Genomic DNA, 21,560 nt, shown 5'->3' on the forward strand with positions numbered 1-21,560 from the left:
GCAAATCCCATTTTGCAGTTCAGTCACAATGGAGTATTGCTCTCTCTTTCTCGCTCTCTAGCTCCCCTACCCGCCCTCCGTCTGCTCGGCCTCCATCTCAAGAATTGCTTTAGCCCATTATTTGTTTAGGGTAATATCAGAAGCATTATTTCCACCTCTCCTCACAGTTTTCTGTAAGAATATACGGAGCACAAGGCCATCAGCAATGAACCGTGCAGCCCGAAGAAGCAGCAGCCAAATCTGTAACAGAAAAACCTGTCTATCTCCTCTCACAAGAGCACAACTTACATGTACCAGCGTCATTCAAATCAAATGATCACATCTGTGTGTCAAAGGTTTTCAACAAAGCACAATAAAGAGCTTATTCCTGAATCTGATGGAACTGTCTAATGACCAGTCTCAAATATATGGCTCAGTTGTGCATTTTAAACGTTCCAACGACTGCATCAAACTATATAAGAACTATATCCAAACACTGCTTTCAAAAGAATGCAATAAAGACAAATCTTAAAGCAAGACGACTAACTCCTGTTGAAAAGAAGCCACAGGTGGCAATTACGGGATAGTGGCACATTGAAATTCTGTACTTTTCCAAAAATCCTCCTAAGTTGATGCTTGAATTTGTCCTCAGTGCCTTGAAAGAAAGTGTACCAAAAGCGGAAAACAACAGTCAAGTCTCCCTGTGAGGTATGACGAACACAACTGAAGAAGTCTCTTGGATGAGGTGAAAAATGTTTAAGAAAAAGAGTAGTCCAGTTGTTTCTACTGAATTTCTTAGCACTACCACTGTATGTTTTTTTTTCTTTTACATATGACTCAATTCATGATTTTTTTAAGAGGGTGTGACCATAAGTGAGCACAAGACATGGTTTTATTTCACAGATTTTTTTGACTCATTGTTATCTTTTACAGAGTCCAAACTCACCAAATCAGTAAACCAACACAGTAGCATTACTTGCACAACAATACTGAGCTGAAGTTAGCAAACATTAGTGACAAGCTGGATCCAAACAGACACAACAAACCCCAAAAGCACTGAACTGAGGACAGGTGAGTTTTATTGTTTAGAAATGAAACCTGCCTTTTATACTACTGCTTTGTTATTCTAAAGTTGCAAAGACTAGCTTTAAAATAACAACCACTAGATTCCATCCATCCATTATCTATACACCACTTAATCCTCACTAGGGTCGAGGGGGGGCTGGAGTCTATCCCAGCTGACTCAGGTGAAGGCAGGGGACACCCTAGACAGGTCACCAGTCTGTCGCAGGGCCACATACAAAGACAAACAATCACTCTCACATTCACACCTACGGGTAATTTAGAATGATCAATTAACCTCAGCATATTTTTGGACTGTGGGAGGAAGCCGGAGTACCCGGAGAAAACCCACGCATGCACAGGGAGAACATGCAAACTCCATGCAGAAAGATCCCGGGAAAGCCGGGACGCGAACCAGGGACCTTCTCGCTGCAAGGCGAAAGTGCTAACCACTACACCACTGTGCAGCCCCCACTAGATTTAAACTACTTAAATTATACCTGTGATAAAATTTACCACAAACCTAATGATGATGATGATAACGTATCAATCTGGTTTTCATTCTGCAGTCGTAAATCAAGGAATGAGTTTAGTATTTCCCGATGCACAACTACTGCCTTCACATACCTGTTTGGCTGCTAGTGACGCAGTAACTACCTGAAGACAGAACAGACAACATTTACTCTACTTAGAGGAAATAAGACTTGTCACAGCCTACCAGGAAAACGTATGTATTGGCCATCTACAACACCTTGGCTGAGGAAACACCTGCATGCTCACCTGTTGATCCGACTTCCTGAAAACTCTATCCAAAAGTGCCACACCCTGCCGAGCATGATTTGCACTTGGCACACACAGAATGTGAGGAATGCTGAGTGTCACTAAAGATAGAGCTGTGACGCCACAGATGTAACATTTGACATAATATATCTACTGTGACAGGAACAAGGACGCTCACATATGAACAGTGGTCACAAGTATGACTGGGCTCCTGTGTCAAATGCAACCAAGCCAATGCAAATATACATACATACATACATACATACATACAATGAACCTTTAAACTTTTCCCTGTCTTCAAAACTATTAACTGCTCTCAGTGTACCATACTCCTAGCTATAGCCCTCTCTGCCTGGGTTTTGTCCTCTGTTTACCTGAATTTAAGCCTCCTTCTCAGTCACTCTGTTACCCCCAGCTGTCTCTCTACTGGTCTGTCTGACCTGCATTTCCACAACAACCTTCACCACTGCCTCCGTCCTCGGTTCATCTTCTCTTCTGGTCGGCAGACGATGCCCCTCCGTCCCCAGGGAGGCGACATGTGTGTAATGTCACATTCTGTCATATCATATTGCGGTGACAGAAGCCTCACCGTGTCCATCACAATGATAGAAGTGGCAATGAAAACAAGGAGACGGGGAAAGGGGTGTGATACAGATTTACCAGTAGAAGGGGTGGGGGCTATTACACAAGTCGCTCTCTTCACAGAGTGTGCGGGTGGGTGTCTGTGTCTCAGACGCGTGCACACACACACACAGCTGACTCACTAGTGACACATCTGCTGGCGTAGCCTGGGCACGGTGCCATGTGTGGCGGCCAGCTCCAGCAGCAGGACTGGCACTCAGCACTCTGGCCTGCTCTGATCCCCGTCTCGCACACTTCACCCTGCACTTCCATCTCTGTCCATCTGCCCTGTCTCTGCATCTCTGGCTAAGTGGGTGTGTCTTGCATACACACACAGACACACACACACACCTTTCTACTGAACAAGGGACAAAGAAACTGGCAAACTGGCAATAATGCTCCATTATTTCTCTGATACAACGAACGTTGGTGCATACTGGGGTGTGCCTGTATCGAAAGCCGACAGTGAGAATATCGTCCGTAATACCATGAAAGAAAGTCTTCTGTGATATTTTACATTGGTCAAAAACAGTCCAATTCAGATTTATTATCAGATGTAACAGTAAAGCATGTACAGCTTTTGGGCAAGAGCATTAACTACGCACACATAACAACATTTATACAAGACAAAAGCTGGTTGTACGCAATTTAAGACAATTTACTTGAAGTACATCACAGTATGCAGCAGAGTTTCTAAGTCTCTCCAAGTTGACATAACTATTCATGTTGGCAGAAACCGGAAATTTCTATTGGGTGTGAAGAGACAAATTATTAACGTTCACATAAGTCACTTGCATGGCCCAACCCCATGCACACTAACACTAGAAGCATGCAACAAATAGATTCCTGGTCTCACTTTGCTTTTCTAGTTGGGTAAGCGCAAGAAATGAAAGTCAAAATGAAAAACCACAAGCAGGGCTGAAACGAACCTGTAAAGATTAACATCTTCATAATGGGTACAGTCTTGAGGCAGCAGGACTTCATGCTCTCTTTCGCTTAGCATCACAACTTTGCACTCACAATCTAGTTGCATTTCAGTAGGATGGCAAGCCGCTGCCCATGGAAGCTTTAGCGAGATAAACAAGGAGTCTGCTTTAATATGGAGCAGAAATACGCAGTGCTGCTTTGACCAGTAAGAAGTAGAGGTCTGCATAGGTTCACTCAGATATTAATATGAGAGACCCGAGCCTTGACCTAAGTTGGGGAGAGTCCAAATTATATTCAGTCGCGTCTGGTTTGAGTCTATGAATCAACGTATCTGAAGTCTGTATAGATTCTCAGTGGTACATGTCTAATGCAGAACTGTAATCCAGCAAATTTTATTTCAGCTCTGATGTGGTGTGTCACAATGCAGAGGAAAATATGTTTGTGAGGCAAGAGAAAACTGAGGCAAGGGAAAACATGTATAAAATTTTGCTACTGTTTTAAGACTACGACTGCTCGTTAATTGGTGGTGTATCATGTTGCCAATTAACTGTTAGTGGTCTCTCTTCGGGTCTGTTCGGGTCAACTGCATTTCGGATCCAGTCTAATTATCCTACAGTGTATTTCAGACTGGGTATGAATATTTTCAGATCCCTTTTGGATTGGGTCTCTTTTTTTCAGGTTATGGCAGGTTTTCCACAGGATCAAAATTTTGAACCCACAAAGACCTCTAGTCGAACTGCTAATTACGGCAGGAGTGCTGTGCTGAGTTAATAGTGCCCACTGAAATCAGCAGTGTCACATTAGCAATATACAGTAGAAGGCACTGCTGGTGTGAATGCATATACACATACGCTTATTTTCCGCTAACAGTAGGTTTCTTTGATTTGAAGCTCAAATGAGGAGATATACAGACACACTGCTTGCTAAACAGAGACTCTGCTGCCCTCTGTGCAGACCCCTTCTTTCCTCCCTTCCCTTGACCGTGCTCTCTGGTCCGTGACTCCCTCCCTCCATCCGGACGGTCGCTCCCACACTCGGGCCACATTCCTCCCCTGCTCATGCTGGGAGGACGTCTCCCTGTGACTACAAGCATTGTGGGAAATCCCAACGGCCAGACCTTTCAGAGGCCATGTAGACCACTGAGGTAACGTTAAAAAAAATTTGCGTTCCTTGCTTGCGGGTCAAGAGGCTCCTCTTGCGAACCACTCAACACAAGTGACAAACTAACAAGTATCATTAATGTCTTGATACAGAATCTTGCAACAAACAGCACAGAAACATCAAGTACTCATATCTAGAGCAATAGTAAATACAACACATTGTGCAAAATCTCAAGATGTGCTGCCCAAAATACTTTTTCCATAGATTCTTTCTGCACTAAGCCAGAGGAGCAACTGGCTTCACAACCAGTCAAGTCATGTGACATAGCTCAGGCATCTTTACTGATCTGGCAAAACAACAAACAAGCAAAACTATGTTTTACTCAAGGAAGCCCACACAAATGCACAGTTTATACAACAGAACCTCTATCTCCACTCCTTTATCATAGAACAAAATAGGCACTCTGGAGAGAATAAGCGCCAGATTGTGTCCCTGAATTACCCCAGCTTACACTGGTGTGTCATTCCCATGGAATTTTAAACACACTGGCTAAGACCTGCCCAATTAAATATACAGGCAGAGAGCAATATACATGCACATAGTCATACTAGTGCACAGAGAAATACCCACATGCGGCAGTACTTAGCTGTCCTAATAACGTCTGAGATGCTCTGAAAACTGTGCTTCAAGTTTATGGCATGTACTGTTCCCATGAGTAAGAGCACAGTTGTGAGCATTTCTGTCTGAGACTCCTTTAGGTTCCTACAAAACGATGAATGCACTGCTACAAGACATGTCTACTCTGCTGTTACCCACAACTTGAAATTTTGGAAGCGTACAGTATTATGCCAATGTATCCCAGGTGAACTGGCTGTAAAAGCAATCTGCTAATTAACGGGGATGCATAAAAATTGTGTTATTAGACATCTTTCTCTTCAGGAAAGAAGAGATTATAATATTACAAACCCTCTGTATTGTGTCGGCTCAGTTTGGTTGTATGGCTGCTAATTTCAATGACGGCTTGAAGAGAAGCAGAAAAGGGAAGATTTTGCTACTAATTGCTGTTTTTTTAAAAATTACCATTACAGTTGTAGAATTTTACACTGTATATTTAAAGCTTAGAATTGTCGTGGACATTTTATTTAAGATGGGTACAACTGATCAATTGTGAAACAACACATTCACTTCCTTTGTTTACGACCATGAGTGAACAGCTCAAATTACTCAACAGTAAGCAAAACAAACACAGAGGATGAAATACACAACGAGGAGATGTGAGCTGTTCAAAGCCTGGGTATGGCACTGTTTGGACGTGACAGCTTCCAAAAAAAAAATCTTAATACATGTCAAATCAGAATCTTAAGAATTTGGAGGTCCCTTCTAATTCCTACCTGTAGTGATGGACTGATTGTACAATATGAACCACCCCATGCAATTTGTGCCACACACAGCATATGGATTGACCATAATTACAGACAACAGACAGCAAAGAGACATTCCCGTCAACCTCCTATACATGCTTGAGTGTCAGCAAGGTGGTTAGAATAGGCAAAACCCCCATCACACCCCTAAAACATCTAAATAAATTTTCAAAAAAGCATTAATCCTTTAATTTAGTTGATCCAGTTCATTAAAAGAAGCACACATGGTTTGTATCTGTTTTCCCTTGCTTGCAAATCACTACAAATATGTAACTGAATAAAATTTGGCTATTTTTATGTGTTAATGCTGTGACAACATGTTCCCTTTTTCATGTGAAGATCTGTCTGTAGACTTACAAAATGAAGCTCTGTGAACTACAATTCAACCAAAGATCTTAAAGTACTCAGTTGAAACCAAAAATGTTTACAGAAATATTATATATTTGTTATTTTCTCAACTGAACAATCAATCTCCCTGTGAATAAAGCATCCAAAACTAGCAAAAATAACCATTTAAAATGTCTTGTTCCAACATTACAGAACTGTGATATTCAGTTTACTATCACACTGAACAAAGAAAAGCAGCAAATCTTCAACTGAGAAGTTCAAACTAGAGCACGTCTTGTATCTTTTGCGAAAAAACAATTTATGACTTATATTTGACATTTTTATATCAACGGATAAACACAGTCGGCAAATAATTTTCTGGCAGTCAGTTAATCGATAAATGGACTAATTGTTTAATGCATGCATGCATGCAAAAAAATATTTAGCTCTGTAAAGCTTTGACCAATTCTCACAAAGTCACATTAAAAATGACATTTTTCTACAAAGCACTGCAACAATCACACCCATCATTTATCAGGAGCTCAACCAAAGAACAGAAAAGATTTAACTACCAGAAGCTTCCTCTCATTTACACTGACTGTTTAGTCAAAGAACACTCGATAATGAAGATTTGACACAGCGGATGGATGCTTATCAGCAGCTCATAAAACTGCCTGACTGATTTCAAATTAAACCCGAGCTCTTTGAATTGTGTCACATGCACCAAGTTATATGGTAAACTGACAAAGTGGAAAATATCAGGAATCTCATCGTCTTCATCTCTGATAAACCACATGGACAAAAATAAATACTTTACATCCCAGCAAGTGTGGTGCCCAAAATCTCAACTTCAGTGTGATTGTGCCACAACCATCCAGTGCTTGCTTTGTCCTTTTTTTCTACTTTGCATCACGCTGTTATGTTCAACTAAGCTAACCAGTGACGACAGCCAGTCTGGTAGCTGGAGAAGATCTCAGCCTGACTCGTGGCTCATAGTTAAGGTGACTGTAGGTCAGAGCAGCCCCCAGGTTCCACCTAAGAGCGGCTCTGTTTGAAAGGACCTCCTCCTCTCAATGCCGGAGAAGCAGCCTGTCTGTGCCATAACTGTCAATCACAGCAGAGAAACATGAAAGCAGATGGATTGGTACATTCTGACTCAGCCAGACACATCCCTGAGCAACTTGTATGGCCTACAATCCCACCACACATCGACACGTATGAGGCCGTGACCTCCTACACTAAAAAGATACAAAACGCAGCTATTAGAAAAGCACATTTATACATATACAGCTGTAACTGTTTAGAAAGGCAAACTACCAGAAGCTGGTTTTTAAAGTCCTAACAGATCTGTTTTGAAACTATATGCTTCAGCTTTTTCCATCGTTCTTCTTATAATTCATCTTTAATAGGTTTGTAATTGATTACTGACCTATCGTGGTCCACATGGAAAATGATAAAACTAACAAAACAACCACTGCACTTGCTTTTTTAACTTACTTCATATGGTCTGTGGCCTGAATGACTTTAAACTGAGTAGTAGATTATTGCATCATTTTAACTGGTGAAAGCACTTAACACTCGTTTGGGCTTTGAATCACTGGTGTTAGTGCTCCAGCAACAAAAGTGTTTATTGAACATTCAGATGTTTTTTGTATTATTTCAACACAATCATATTATTATCTATCCATTATCTATCCCTGTGTATCTGCATTGAATTATTCTCTCTCATTTGTGTTCCATTTTGTCTTGTTTCACATTTTGTTGTGATTGGTCCTAGCTTGCCACGTACATGTAAAACACTTTGTAACTTGGCCTCTGACAGTTGATATACAAAAGAAAGGTTAGCATTTTTACACTTTTTCTCTCTCTAAAAGCCAATTGTACAAACCAAAGCTTATCACTGATATATAATATCAATCCAACACTTGTTCACTTTTATACTTTTTCCAAATCAAATCTGTGTAACCTATTGTTTGTAATTGACGACTGATTTTAATTACATTCAGTTTAGGTATTTTTTAAAAATTGGTCCCAACTTCATACCGACGGTGACAGAAACAGTATTAATGTGAAACTGTCGCATCTGGCTGATACCTCAATAGATTTAGGAAGTTGCTACAGGCACTTATACTTATCCAATGCATCAGATCAGATCAATAGTTGTATCTACTGAGATTGAAGACACGTCAATTGTCCATTTGATTGCCAGAGGGGGAAATGGGTTATATTCTAACCAATCTTTTGATTGTGAGCCAGAGTAATCAAAAGTGTATTTTAACCTTCATCTGCAAACAACTTTGACAGTCCCTTTTCCTCAAACTCAAATAGTAGGTTAGACCTAGTGTCTTCTATCTAATCATCAACAAATTAACATTTTTTAAAGGAAGCAAAATATTCTCTATGAATATATTTGTTGAATTATATTTTTCAGTGTATTAGACTACTATATTTTTATGCTCTGGTGAGAAATGTCAAAGCAGACTGGGCATAATTGTACATCACAACTTTACATTTTACAGGAGTTCAGTGATGATGAAGTGTTTCAATTCCGTTGAAGGCCACACTGTGGTATATCAAGCACTTGGATTACAGTTTTATTGCACTATAGCAATGATTCAACATCACTTAAACTTCTGAACAAGTTAGACGCAAACTTTCAGACCTACAACAGTACATTGAGGCTAAAAACTGCACCAAAACATGCTAAATGCCAAATTGTGTTTTTCCCTCTCTGTAGGGAATCCTACATAATTACTGTTCTATGGAGGCCCTGCTACTGTAAGAGGCATTCAGCAGATGCACTAAATCCCTTAATGAATTGTGAATGGCCGTCTTAGTCAAGAAAACCAGGTAAATGGAAAACTGATATGCTTCATTAATACAAATGCTTCTTAGTTCATGAGAAAAACCATTACAAAAACCAACATATCCTACAGAGTGAAAATAAACACTTCAAGCAATAGAAAAACAGCCATACTAGGGTCGAATCTCGTGTACGACCGCAGATTGCCACCCCCTACACAGGCAAGGAGACAAACAGCCTCTCCAACTTATTCCTCCATGTCACAACACAACACAAGCCCTGCGAGTTTTAATTAGAAAACCCATGAAGCAAACAAATGCATGGAAACATGAGAGGCCAATACACAGAGGCAAAAATAAATCCTTTGCCGCTTTACATCAATATCCATTTCCCTCCGTCCTTCACCTCACTGTGGTTTTCGGTTAACACGCTTCGGATTAGATAGCAGATAAATAAACAGCATGCACGGCGTTCTCAGGAAGAGCGCCCTGACCGTGTTGTGTCCTCAGCATGTGCAGATCAGAGAATGAGACCAAACACTGCACTGACAGTCCAGAGCAGAGCGGCTCGGAGGTCCTCTCCCTCAAGCCGCTTCCCTGAGCATCAACAGAGTAACCGCTCCACAATTCAAGGCTCTCATCAGAATGCAGGCAACTCCAAAGATAAATGTCAAAGAGATAGTGACCAATGCTGGGAAGAGCCCGTGCCTGCCTTGTTACTCTTGCATCACAGCAGTGTTAAGCTATCAATTTTTGGCACCAGCTTGTCTTTGAAAGCGATGTTTGCTGCAGTGCCTGATACTGTGATGGTACTATCATGTTTAAAAAATATATTACAGTGTGAAAAATGAATGAAAAGCTGATGAAGAAAAGCTGGAAAGCATGTTTCTCATTTTCTTTTCTTATTCTGCTGTATACCAATAAACAAAGACTTCACCGCTACACTCTGGCTGTGTCCAAAATCCCTGACTCGGTCACTTATTTCTTACTCGGAAACTCAGTTTACCCTACAGTGAGCAGTAAAATTGACATTTCAGACACTTTCATGGATGTGTAATCTTGTCTAGTCAGACACATGACTGATCATTTTTGCGTTTATAAAAGGCATATTGAAGGAAGTTTCAGGATGCAACACTGGGCACAAAGTTAAAACACAGAATGCAGAAACTAAAAACGAATATTTCACTCTAAACGGCGCACTACCTGATGAATAGAGACTGATTTCGGACATGGCCTGTATGATCCTGCTACATCATATAGTACTTACAAGTAGAAGCCAAGAGGGCAAGAGATCCTATTTACATGCCATGGACACACTCTTTTGAGAGAACAAGGGAGATGCGTATGTAAGAAACTGTGTGATAAAGTGTGAAACAACAAAGAAAGAGCCAGAGTTGAGCTGGGTTACCTCAGAAGCCCCCCTGCCCTTTCAGCAGGGCCTCATATGGAGAACCAGGCCTCGAGTCCCCTGGGCACTGATGTCTGCTCTCCACTCGACTCCTCCCAGTCAGCCACGGAGGCTGTGCAGGAACCTGGCCCACTCACGACAACCTACAGCCACAAGTCATTCACACCTGGAAGAGAGGGAAAGAACTTTGCTCATCGGTGAACACACAAACAAGCAAATGGCAAGGAAAAGCACTCAGTCGCCCGTGTTGACAAGATCAACATGTAGTAAACACACAACCAGCGAAAAGCTGAGGTCATTAGGGGCTACAGTAACAGTGTATGGTCGCCTTTTTAAGCCACACACTCATTTATACTTCACTTATTGATCGGTTTACACATAAGGGATTACAAGACAGCCTGTGATACTTTGTCAAGAGCTTCCTTACTTCTGTGCATCCTAGAGGACTTCCTTCGTCCTCCAAATATCCACTGTGGGAGTAGAAATGTCATTTTTTAAGACCTAGAGGGTGCAAAGTAAAGAGGACTGAGCATAGAAAAGATGCATGTAAGACTATGCAACAGATGCACATTAATGGCAGATAGCAGTGTTGCCTAGCAATTGAAGTGACCTGAGTCGTGTAACAGGAAGGTCTGCAGTTCAACTGGTATGTGTGCTCCAAAACTGTCCTTGGACAAGACACTGGACCCCTAACTGCTAACTCAGAGGTCACTTTGGATAACAGCATCAGATAAAGGGCTAAAATTCAAAGAAAGCGGAAAAGCTGCAGAGAATTCTCTAAACGGAAAATGATGCTAGATACACATTAATTGGAAATTTGACAAATGCTTGCAAATTTTGAAAGAAAAGAAAACAAATTGCTTGCTGAGTGAAGGTATGAAAGGGAACAATACACAGCTTTATTCACCAGGGAAGCAAACTCCCCAAAATTCCCAGGTGAGGGATGTCTTTAACTTCACATTTCAACACTGTAGGACCTGTGGATTTTTTCACTCATGAGTCAAGTTAAACAAGATTGGTACAAATGCAAAGACTGAACACATTCTTTGCCATGTTTAGCTCCCTGGTCTTGCCAAGGTAACACAGCACAATGCCATAAGTTACTCACAAACGGGCCTACTCGAGGAAGTCGTCCTCAAATACACACAGGCGTCTACAAACCTAAAACTCTGCAAATAAACGTAAAGCACACAACAACAACGGGGACTAGACTTTCCCCCCTGAAATCTCAGCGCCTCACTGGACAACTCTTGGCGGACAAAGTAATTCCATGGCGCTTGAAACTCCAGGAACTTTTTTTTCTTTTTCCTAAAAGAAGTTGTTCCTGTTTCGCCAGAGAACTGGGGGGAAGGGAGGACTTCAGCACTCGCATTCATGGAGCCTCGGCCAGCGCAAACAAAGTCTTCCCCGAAGAGGGAGGCAGTGGACGGCGGCTCACAGCGAGAACAACGACGTCGGCCACAAGCACCACACAAAAACACACACGAAAACGACATTCATTTTTGACGGGGCTTTGTCTGTTAATAAAACAACTCAGGCCCGCCTTGGGCAAACGTTCATTTTCAAGTTCTGCTTAGCTCCGTTAACAATGTAACAATTAAATCGCTCGGCAGATGATAGGGATGGCCGACACAATCAGCAGCCGAGGCCTATAATCTCGTAACGCGTTTATAAATCACACCAAACACGTTTTAAATAAAGGAAATACAATACCAACGGCGTGGTGCTCCCGAAGAATGCAGAACATGCATGCTGCATTGTATCCTTTTTTCATTTTCACCAAGCACGGGCGGTCCTCCAGTATAATGGGGTAAAAACCAATATTTCTCCGCGGGTTTTACACCACGCCGAAAACATCGTGAATAACCCGCTTTTGTTGCGCTGGGAGGAGAAAAAACGGCATTTACGGCTGAAAGGAGCGCTCAACTGTCTGCCAGGCCAGACGCGACGTGGGTTTTGCTAGCCAGCCTTCGGGGACAGAGGCAGAGAAGAACGGATACCGGAGTGAGATGTCCCCGGGAGGAGGACCCGCGTGTGCCCGTTGCCAGGAGGCGAGAGCCGTTGGTAGCGACACTTTCCAGCGTACAATGCGAGAAAAAAGGGGGAAACACTCACCTGGAATGTCGGCCAAACGTCCGCTTTCCTCGAACGACGAATTCACGCCGCACACTTAGCAAAAAAAAAAAAAAAAAATCACAACATTATCACGGTAACATTATAAAATAGGAATATGTCTCCCCCCTCTCGCCCGAGCTTTCCAGTGGTCCTACTCCATTACATCCCAGTCAAGATTTCCTGTCGTCTCCCCCCCCACACACACCCCCCTCCGCTCCGGCGCGATGGTTCAGCCCGAATTCTAAGTAGCAATTCTAGGTCAGGTCTGTGTGCCAGTGAGAATGTTGCTGTCGGACAGCAGAGAGACGCCAATGTCCATCTCCATGTGACACGGTAAACTCTGCAGACGCACATGCGAGCACGGACGAGCACAAACACACCTGAGCCGCTGCACTTTCTTTTTTTTTTGCGGAGTAATACTCTCATAGTAGTAGTAGTAGTTACCTCGAACTTCCCCGTATGAGGCGACGCAGGCAGGCATCAAAACTTGTGGAAGTTCCTACCGGTGTTGAGCCAAAAAAAAGTCATTATCTGACTCTTATGTCTGCATTATTTTACCTGCTCCACACCCTGGATTATAACCAATGCAGCTATTTAAAACATAAGCATTTCTACTTGCCAAAAAGTGAGCCCCCACACTGACTGATATGTTATTAATGCATGCAAATGACTTGATTTCATTCATTTCATTTTAAAGATTGTAACCCAAAGAGATCATTTCCTTATTTTATCATTAAACCGATCTGCAAATTACAGTCTAAGCAGAGATATTACACATGCCAAACACATATACTATTGCATATAAGCATCTTAAATGTCTTGCCTGATTATGAAATAAACTGCACACATTTCTTTGGTCACAATTATAAATACTGCATTTTTTCACAGTTTTGCTATTACAGAGGACATAAAGTTTACTGTATTTGCATGTTATGACTGTTAGGTTCTGATAAAAGCAGGTGTTTATGCATATATTCTGTCGAATATGGCTTTACCAAGATGCACACAATCATTTTTTGATGATCACAAGAACCAGTGTTCTTGCCAAAAACTGATCCTCTGCCTTAGTTTATATATGTTACCAGGTCTTAACATGTCACCTAACTTTATGTCTATTGTGAGAGAATCTTCCTATTTATGTACTGCATATGCTTCCTGCACTTTGTATGTACTTTTTGCACTACTTTAAGCCATTACATGTTGAGATCCAGCTGTAGCAACATCAGTTACAACACTGTATGTACACTGTGCTTAATACACCACGCAACATGCTATATCACTATTTCCATAGGTTAGACTTGTACATATTTTAACTATATTTTACATATTTGCACATTTCTTACTGTACTTTATACAAAAAAGATCTTATCTCACTAATTCACGTGTCATTTTTATGTACTTACTCTTGTACTTTTGTCCTGCATTTAAAATCCTGTGTATATACAGTTAAAAGAGAGTGTTTCACAACCCAACGTTTGCATCCAAAGGGTCACAAGATTAATTTTGGGGTGATTAGATTAATGGGAAAGAAGAAAAATCTGACCTGTTGCTCAAATTTGTGTTTAATTTTTGTACATTGCTTTTCTGTTTGGGTCTTCTGTGGGCTTTAAACACCTTTTGAATTAAACTCTTTGATGAAGATAGAAAGCTAATGTGTTTTAAGTGGACATCTATGCCTAATTTGCCTAACAGAATTCTGGCTGGATTAGATTTTCTATTACCTTAAATAGGAAATATTTAACTTATCTAAGAAGTTAGAACACCTTTTCTTCTGAATACACCGGATCAGTTATCCTCACAACAAACTATATCACTGTTGTACATACATTGTTCACTATGTTTAGACATTTTTGTATTTCTTTTTACAAACAACTGTCTGATTGATTAATTTACCCTGTGCAGTGACAATAAAGTAATTCCCTCTATTCTAAAGGTTTGTCTTCGTGAAACTTTAATGCCTCTTGTAACTGAATAATTGCGACCAAAGAAGTGTTCAGCATAATCAGCCATGACATTTAAGATTATACAACAGCTGCACTGATTAATTGATCAGCTGTCAGCTATTAAATGAATTGCCAACTATTCTGATTGTACAGTAAATTAGTGAGTTTGAGTCATTTGTAAGGAGAAAAAAAGCTTAATTCTCTGACTCCAGCTTATTAAATGTGAATATTTTATAGTTTCTTTATTCATCTACGACAGTAAACTGAATATATTTAGGTTGTGGACTAAACAAGACAATTTAGGATTTCATCTTGGGCTTTGAGAAACACCGATTGACATTTTTTATCCAAAGAACTAATTTATTGATCCAGAAAATAATCAACAAATTAAGCCATAAACAAAATCATTATTTACAGCCTTAGATTATAGACGCTATTATAGTTTGTATGTGTTTAATATGAATAATATTCTTGTTTTGACTGTAATTGACGTGACTTATGGGTGGTTTGTACATATAAATCTGTTTTTGCAGTAATTCTATGAACTATATCTTTAAAATATGAACCTCGTGAACAATATCAAGTCATTTTGATGCGTTAATAACATTTCAGTTACAATGTAGGGGCTGCAGTCACTTCTTGACAAATGGAAAACTGCATTATATGAGTTGAAGTGGCCCTTTAAAGTAGTTTCAACAGGTAAAAAAAGAGCTGGATTGGTTATTACAGAACAGAGAGCAGGTAAAATAATGCAAAGACATGAGGATAATTGCCTTTACGGACTGGAGTCAGCTTTTGGCTACTGATCACGTTTTGACAAAACACCTACTAAAATTTTAGGATGTAGTGTAAACCAAATATCTATTTTATTAAGTGTCACTATAATATGTACACAAGAAGTATGTTTAAGTTAACTAATTTAGCTTTTAAAAGTTAATATGAAACCTGGAAAAGGGTATCTTACACCAGTTTACCCTACATTTTGGTCAGTTTTAAGCAAAAAAGGCAAATGTCAGGAGCTGAGACGATTAGTCGAATCCAGTTAATTGATTTATTGGAAATCATTTTACATCCCAAAAAACACCAAACATCCCTAGTTCAAGCTGATCAGTCATTAGGTCTCGCTGATTTCGTTGACCCCTGTGGAACAAATCGAACACCTTAAGGTTTCGGCCTGTTTTACGGTAAAAGTATTCATCAAATCAGTTCATCAAGAAAATCATCAGTGGGTTAATCTATATTCTTTTCCTCTTTTCTGTATTTTGGATTTTTCCTTCTTTTTGTCCAGATATTTTTGTCACTTAATAAACCTGTCAGTTTAGTAGCAACTGTGGTAAAGTGTCTTTTTTATGCATATGTATTAAATAAAGTATTTACATTTGTATTAAAGGACTACCATTCTTTAAAGACCAGAAAATAAAAACCTATGGAAATCAAAGCAGCGCAGACTGAAATATTCAGATTGTTTTTGGACAAGAGTTGCAAAAAGCCACATACTACATTTCCCATAATTCAGACACATTTTCTTTAGACCCACCCTGTCTGGCAAACGTCCAGTTCTTAAAAACCCCATACCCCCACTATGCAACACATGCTTGTTTTTGTAAATTTGTTGTCCTCAGGTGATCATCATCAGGGGTTGTTTTCTCTGGCCTGACAAAGTCCTTTTCAGAGACTGTAAAGACATGATACAACTGGTTGTACAGATACAAAGACTCAGTAGTTCCTCTGATAACCAGTAAACTAAGCCTCAGGGTTGGCTTATAGCATCATGGAGGAGCAGGAGATGTAGCTGCTTTTAATATCATAGCGGTTGACGGTTTCAGAAAGCGAAGAAGGCCGATATGCTCTGTCAGGTGTGGTAAATGGTAAAAGGTCTGCACTTTTGTAAGCTTTTTTTGCTACCTTTGTGTTACTCAGAGCGCTTTATTATGTTTCTCATTCAACTATTCACACATCAATAGTAGCAGAACTGCAATGCGAGGCTCATGCCTGGCATCCGGAGCAACTTTGGGTTCAGTGTCTTGCCCTAGGACACTTTAGCATGCAGATGAGCTGCCAACTGCCAACCTTGTGAGTTGTGTCAACCTGCTCTTCCACCTGAACTGCAGCCACTAGGTTTGATTGTCAGATAGCTCCACCAACCCCTTCCGCCTGAACTTTTCTGATCTGGTATTAGTGGGGAGGCAGCGTCTGACCATTTTTGTCACTGTGAAAGTGTGAAAGTTCGGGGGGTTGTAAAATTACCTGAGCCTAAATGTGCAGACTCTTATCATAACAATAAAATAGTAAATCAAATAAAAATAATGGAAAAAAGAATACAACTGTCCTAATTTGGAGAGAAGCAATGAACACGTGTATGTTTAAATCAAGACTAATATATTTAGATACAGAATAGTATATATGAACATACATACACATGTGCAATCAAAATGTACTTGTACACTATCAGAGTTGATATGTGTACAGTACATATAGTATACACTCACCTGCCACTTTATTAGGTACACCTGTTCAATTGCTTGTTAACGCAAATAGCTAATCAGTCAATCACATGTCCGATATTCAATGCATTTAGGCATGTAGACGTGGTCAAGACAACTTGCTGAGGTTCAAACCGAGCATCAGAATGGGGAAGAAAGGGCATTTAAGTGACTTTGACCGTGGTTGTTGGTCTGAGTATTTCAGAAACTGCTGATCTACTGGGATTTTCACACACCCCCCTCTAGAGAAACTATCCAGTGAGTGGCAGATGTGTGGACAAAAAGGCCTTGTTGATGTGAGACGTTAGAGGAGAATGGGAAGACTGGTTGGAGATGATAGAAAGACAGCAGTAACTCAAATAACCACTGGTTACAACCAAGGAATGCAGAATACCATCTATGAAAGCACAACACATCCAGCCTTGAAGAAGATGGTCTACAGCAGCAGAAGATCACACTGGGTGCCACTCCTGTCAGCTAAGATCAGGAAACTGAGGGTATAATTGGCACAAGCTCACCAAAACTGGACAATAGAAGATTGGAAAAATGTTGCCTGGTTTGATGAGACATTTAGATGGTCAGAATTTGGTGTAAACAACATAAAAGCATGGATCCATCCTGCCTTGTATCAATGGTTCAGGCTGCTGGTGGTGGTGTAATGGTGTGGGGGATATTTTCTTGGCATACTTCGGACCCCTTAGTTCCAACTGAGCAGCGTTTAAACACCACAGCCGACCTGAGAATTGTTGCTAACCATGTCCATTCCTTTATGACCACAGTGTACCCATCTTCTGATGGGTACTTCCAGCAGGATAATACACCATGTCACAAAGCTCAGGCCATCTCAAGCTGGGTTCTTGAACATGACAATAAGTTCACTGTACTCTAATGGCCTCCACAGTCACCAGATCTCAACCCAATAGAGCACCTTTGGGATGTGGTGGAACGGGAGATTGGCATCATGGATGTGCAGCCGACAAATCTGCAGCAACTGCGTGATGCTATCATGTCAATATGGACCTAAATCTCTGAGGAACGTTTCCAACACCTGGTTGAAAGTATGCCACAAAGAATTAAGGCAGTTCTGAAGGCAAAAGGGGTCCAACCTTTTACTAGCAAGGTGTAACTAATAGAGTGGCTGGTGAGTGTATATCATAAATACCAGTAGGCTTTATGGTGCTGCTGAACTGTATACTGAGAGGTGTTTCCACTATTTTGTCTACCAATCTCATATTAGTGGAAACTTTTGATAGATGGTGCACACTGTTTACCAATTTAATATTACATAAAAGAAAGGCTAAAATTTCTACAGTTTGTCAACTACATTGCCCCTCATCCATTTTCTTAACCTGGGGTTGTTCAGTTCAGCGTAGATTTAATACTGTTCATGCCGAGCCAAGTAGCTAATTAAATTAAAAAATAGACTGATGCCACTTGATAAATAAAATTATGTTCAGCTACAGCACACGCACACACGCACTTATCATAGAGTGACTATCACAAGCCTCAGAGGAAGAGTGAAACATTAAAGACATGCAATGTGAGAGTGGTCCTCCTCAATATTTAATCAAGATACATTTCAAATCTAACCCAAATGTATAATCAAGGCAACTGGGGGATTGAATGAATTGGTGTTTAAGTGCACACATTATTAGCCGGCCTGATTGTGTATGTGTGACGCGTCCTTCTCTTCTTGTGAGAACTGATTTGGAGTCTCAAAGTGAAGATGTTTTTGCTGAGTGAAAGCATTCTTCTTCAAGAGGCAGTCTGAGGGCGAGGGCTCACTTTTTGTGTGCATGACAGTCTAAATGTACAAGGACAGAACTGGGAGTGTATTGAGCTTTTTAAGTAGCGATGTATCACTGGATCTGAGTTAGCAACAGCGCTTGATTTGCTCACAAGCTTCAAAACGCAAAAAAATACCTGGAACAAGGCCCAATAGTAACAACAGACTTGAAATGGAACGCACACAGAATAGGGACGATGCGCTCAAATGGTTTTTGATAACATGTTTTGTGCCCAACTGCTATTTATTTCCAAATATTTTCCAAAAATAGCGTAAACGGCCCATCAGATATTCCTAAAACTTCAGCTTGTTTTCAGAATATTGTTACAAAACCTAAAGATATTCAGTTTACACTCACAAAGGATAGAATAAAACCAACAAATATGCACATTTTAGAATACAGGACCTCTGGATTTTTAACATTTCTGCTTGATTATTATTTAAACTACTTAACGTAGCTCTTTACATGTATGTGAAGTATAGTTATTTGGTTTGCAACTTTTTTTCTTTCCTAATTTCCTTTAGACATGTTAACATACCACATGCATCTGCATTTTGCATGAAGCCTTTTACGCCTGTGAGCTTCATGCGATGACATTCTCTTAGGACACAAAATCATGGGATGAGAGCTGCATATTTGTGACTTTTGACAAGCAGTCCACGGCTACGTCGGACATGTTTGTGCATGTTAGTAGAGATCAGTGACACACCACAAAGCTCTGTCTCTCTCTTTCTGTCTCTCTCTCTCTCTCTCTCACACACACACACACACACACACATCCACTCCCTCTCTCTCTGGAACTGTGTGTGTGTGTGTGTGTGTGTGTGTGTGTGTGTGTGTGTGTGTGCATAAGCATGTGGGTGTGTGCATGTGTGTATGATAAACCCCACTGGTGGAGTAACAGTAGACTGGCAGTATTCCCAGACTGGGTTGCATTAGACATGCACACTAGCAAAGCTCTTCAGGTCGATGCTCTGGCTCTCCAACACTGCAACTCTCTGGCATGACTAACCCAGAATACTTTGGGAGCGGTAGAACAAAATCCAGACTCCTATGCTGCGTCGAAACCACAACAGAAAAACTGAATCATATTTATTCCACTGTGTGTGCGCATCCCGTCTGGCTGCCTGCATGCGTGGGTGTGCATGCATCATCTGTGTGTGTATGTTTAAGCAGGACACCAACATTGACTCTTCACTTATCATATTACCATCTGCATTATTTAAAGCTTTGATAAACAGTCTTATGGCGGGGAGACAAGCTGTAGACACAGGATGAAGTGGTCAGTTGGAGGCGCATTACATTTAATGGATACAGACAGTAACTGTGACAAATTAACATGTAGAATATTAACAAAAGCACATTAACACACAGTAAGCTGAAGATCAGCGGCTGTGGGAGGGCTGGGAGGTTGGGTCTGTGTGTCCTCGGGGCTCCTGTGTTGGCCTACAGCTGGTTGTATTTGGGTTTGTTCATTAGCAGGTTTGGTGGCGATGCTGAGAAGAACTGGCTGGGTTATCAAAATACTGAGACAGTGAGCTCACTCACACAGCAGTGAGGTCACTTACCAGAGTGTGGCAGTCAGACCAATCATCAGTCAGCCTATTATCATGGTATGCAGTGTTGCTATGAGTAACAGAGACAAGCACTGCCTCACGGATCCCTAATGATGGCTGATGCACTGAGATGCTACCACTTGGTCTGTTCTATTCTAATTCCACTCGGCTCTGTTCTCCTCACTCGCACCACCTGTCCATCTCTCTTCTAGACACTTGGTGAATTCTTTCTCGTTGAAGTTTTGCTCAGGATTATTTGTAATGCATTCAATTATAAGTTTCAGTTTCACTCCAGCTCATTTCCTCCCTCGTGCGCTGCTGTCTTTCCCCTTCCTCTCTGTGTTTACTGTCCCCTGCAGCAGTGTTTTCTGACTCTTCCCCGTGGCAGGTGAGTGTAAACAAGCTGGAGGACTGAAACAATGTTAATTAACTGATCATTAACGAGTCGAGGCAGACCCTGGAGATATAAGCAGTTGCCCACCCACCTGCGTCTCACCATTTCACTAACTGGACTGTTAATGACTAATCAGAGGCGAGAGCGATTACATCGCCTCCTAACGAGAAGGATTTATGATTGCACGAGTCTATTATGCTTATATGGCTGAAGCCTTTACAGTGACAACAGAAGCTGAGCTCAGGTCCAGGGGGGTGGGGGCAATCAAATCCTTCAAAGTAAAAGTAGCAATATAACAACAAGAAAATACTCCAAGTACAAGTCCTGCATTTAAAACCCTGTTTTAACTACTTTATATACAGTTAAGGGAGAGTGTTTCAGAACCAAGGGCTTGAACCTGAGGGGTCACAAAATAAATCTGAGGGATTCTGAGGTGATTAAACGGATGAGAAAGAAGAAAATGCAGACCTGTTGCTCGAATTTATACTTGTTTTTTCTACTTTTCTGTTTTGTTTGAGCCCTCTATGGGCCTTAAACAACTACTTGAATTAAACTCTGAATATTTTAGAGGGCAAATGTGTTTTTAGTGTACTGAAAACACTTTCTCCTCATTATATACACATAATTTTGAACAGTTAACATGTTTTAAAGGAAACAGAATGCTGGCCTGTTTACATTTTCATTTAACTTAAGGAGGAAATATTTATCAGAGAATTCAAAACAATGTGGATCTTAAACACATGCATGAAATGTTCTCTGACAGCATATTTTGTTTGTTTTCTGCCAAAATATCCAATGTTGCTGTTTTAAATCTGCTTGTAGTGACTACAGCATTATTAAACAGTTTTATGGTT

At 40.8% G+C, this 21,560-nt stretch overlaps 1 protein-coding gene across 4 annotated transcripts in view; it reads right to left on the minus strand.

Annotated features, from left to right (window-relative positions):
- Window positions 1-12,704, minus strand: part of bcl9 (BCL9 transcription coactivator) — a 28,413-nt gene extending 15,709 nt beyond the window's left edge. Inside the window, exons 1-2 of one of the 4 annotated variants that reach the window (XM_023285931.3) lie at window positions 12,544-12,704; window positions 10,429-10,594 (exon numbers count right to left, since the gene is read on the minus strand). The gene's annotated coding sequence lies outside the window, so the exon portion shown is untranslated. Of the gene's footprint in view, window positions 1-10,428; window positions 10,595-10,855; window positions 10,930-12,141; window positions 12,467-12,543 lie in introns of those variants that run through there. The other 3 variants (XM_023285930.3, XM_023285936.3, XM_055015070.1) reach the window with 3 other exon arrangements.
- Window positions 12,705-21,560: the final 8,856 nt, after the last annotated feature.

This window comes from Amphiprion ocellaris, chromosome 11 (genome assembly GCF_022539595.1).
Source record: "Amphiprion ocellaris isolate individual 3 ecotype Okinawa chromosome 11, ASM2253959v1, whole genome shotgun sequence".
Taxonomy (NCBI): domain Eukaryota; kingdom Metazoa; phylum Chordata; class Actinopteri; family Pomacentridae; genus Amphiprion; species Amphiprion ocellaris.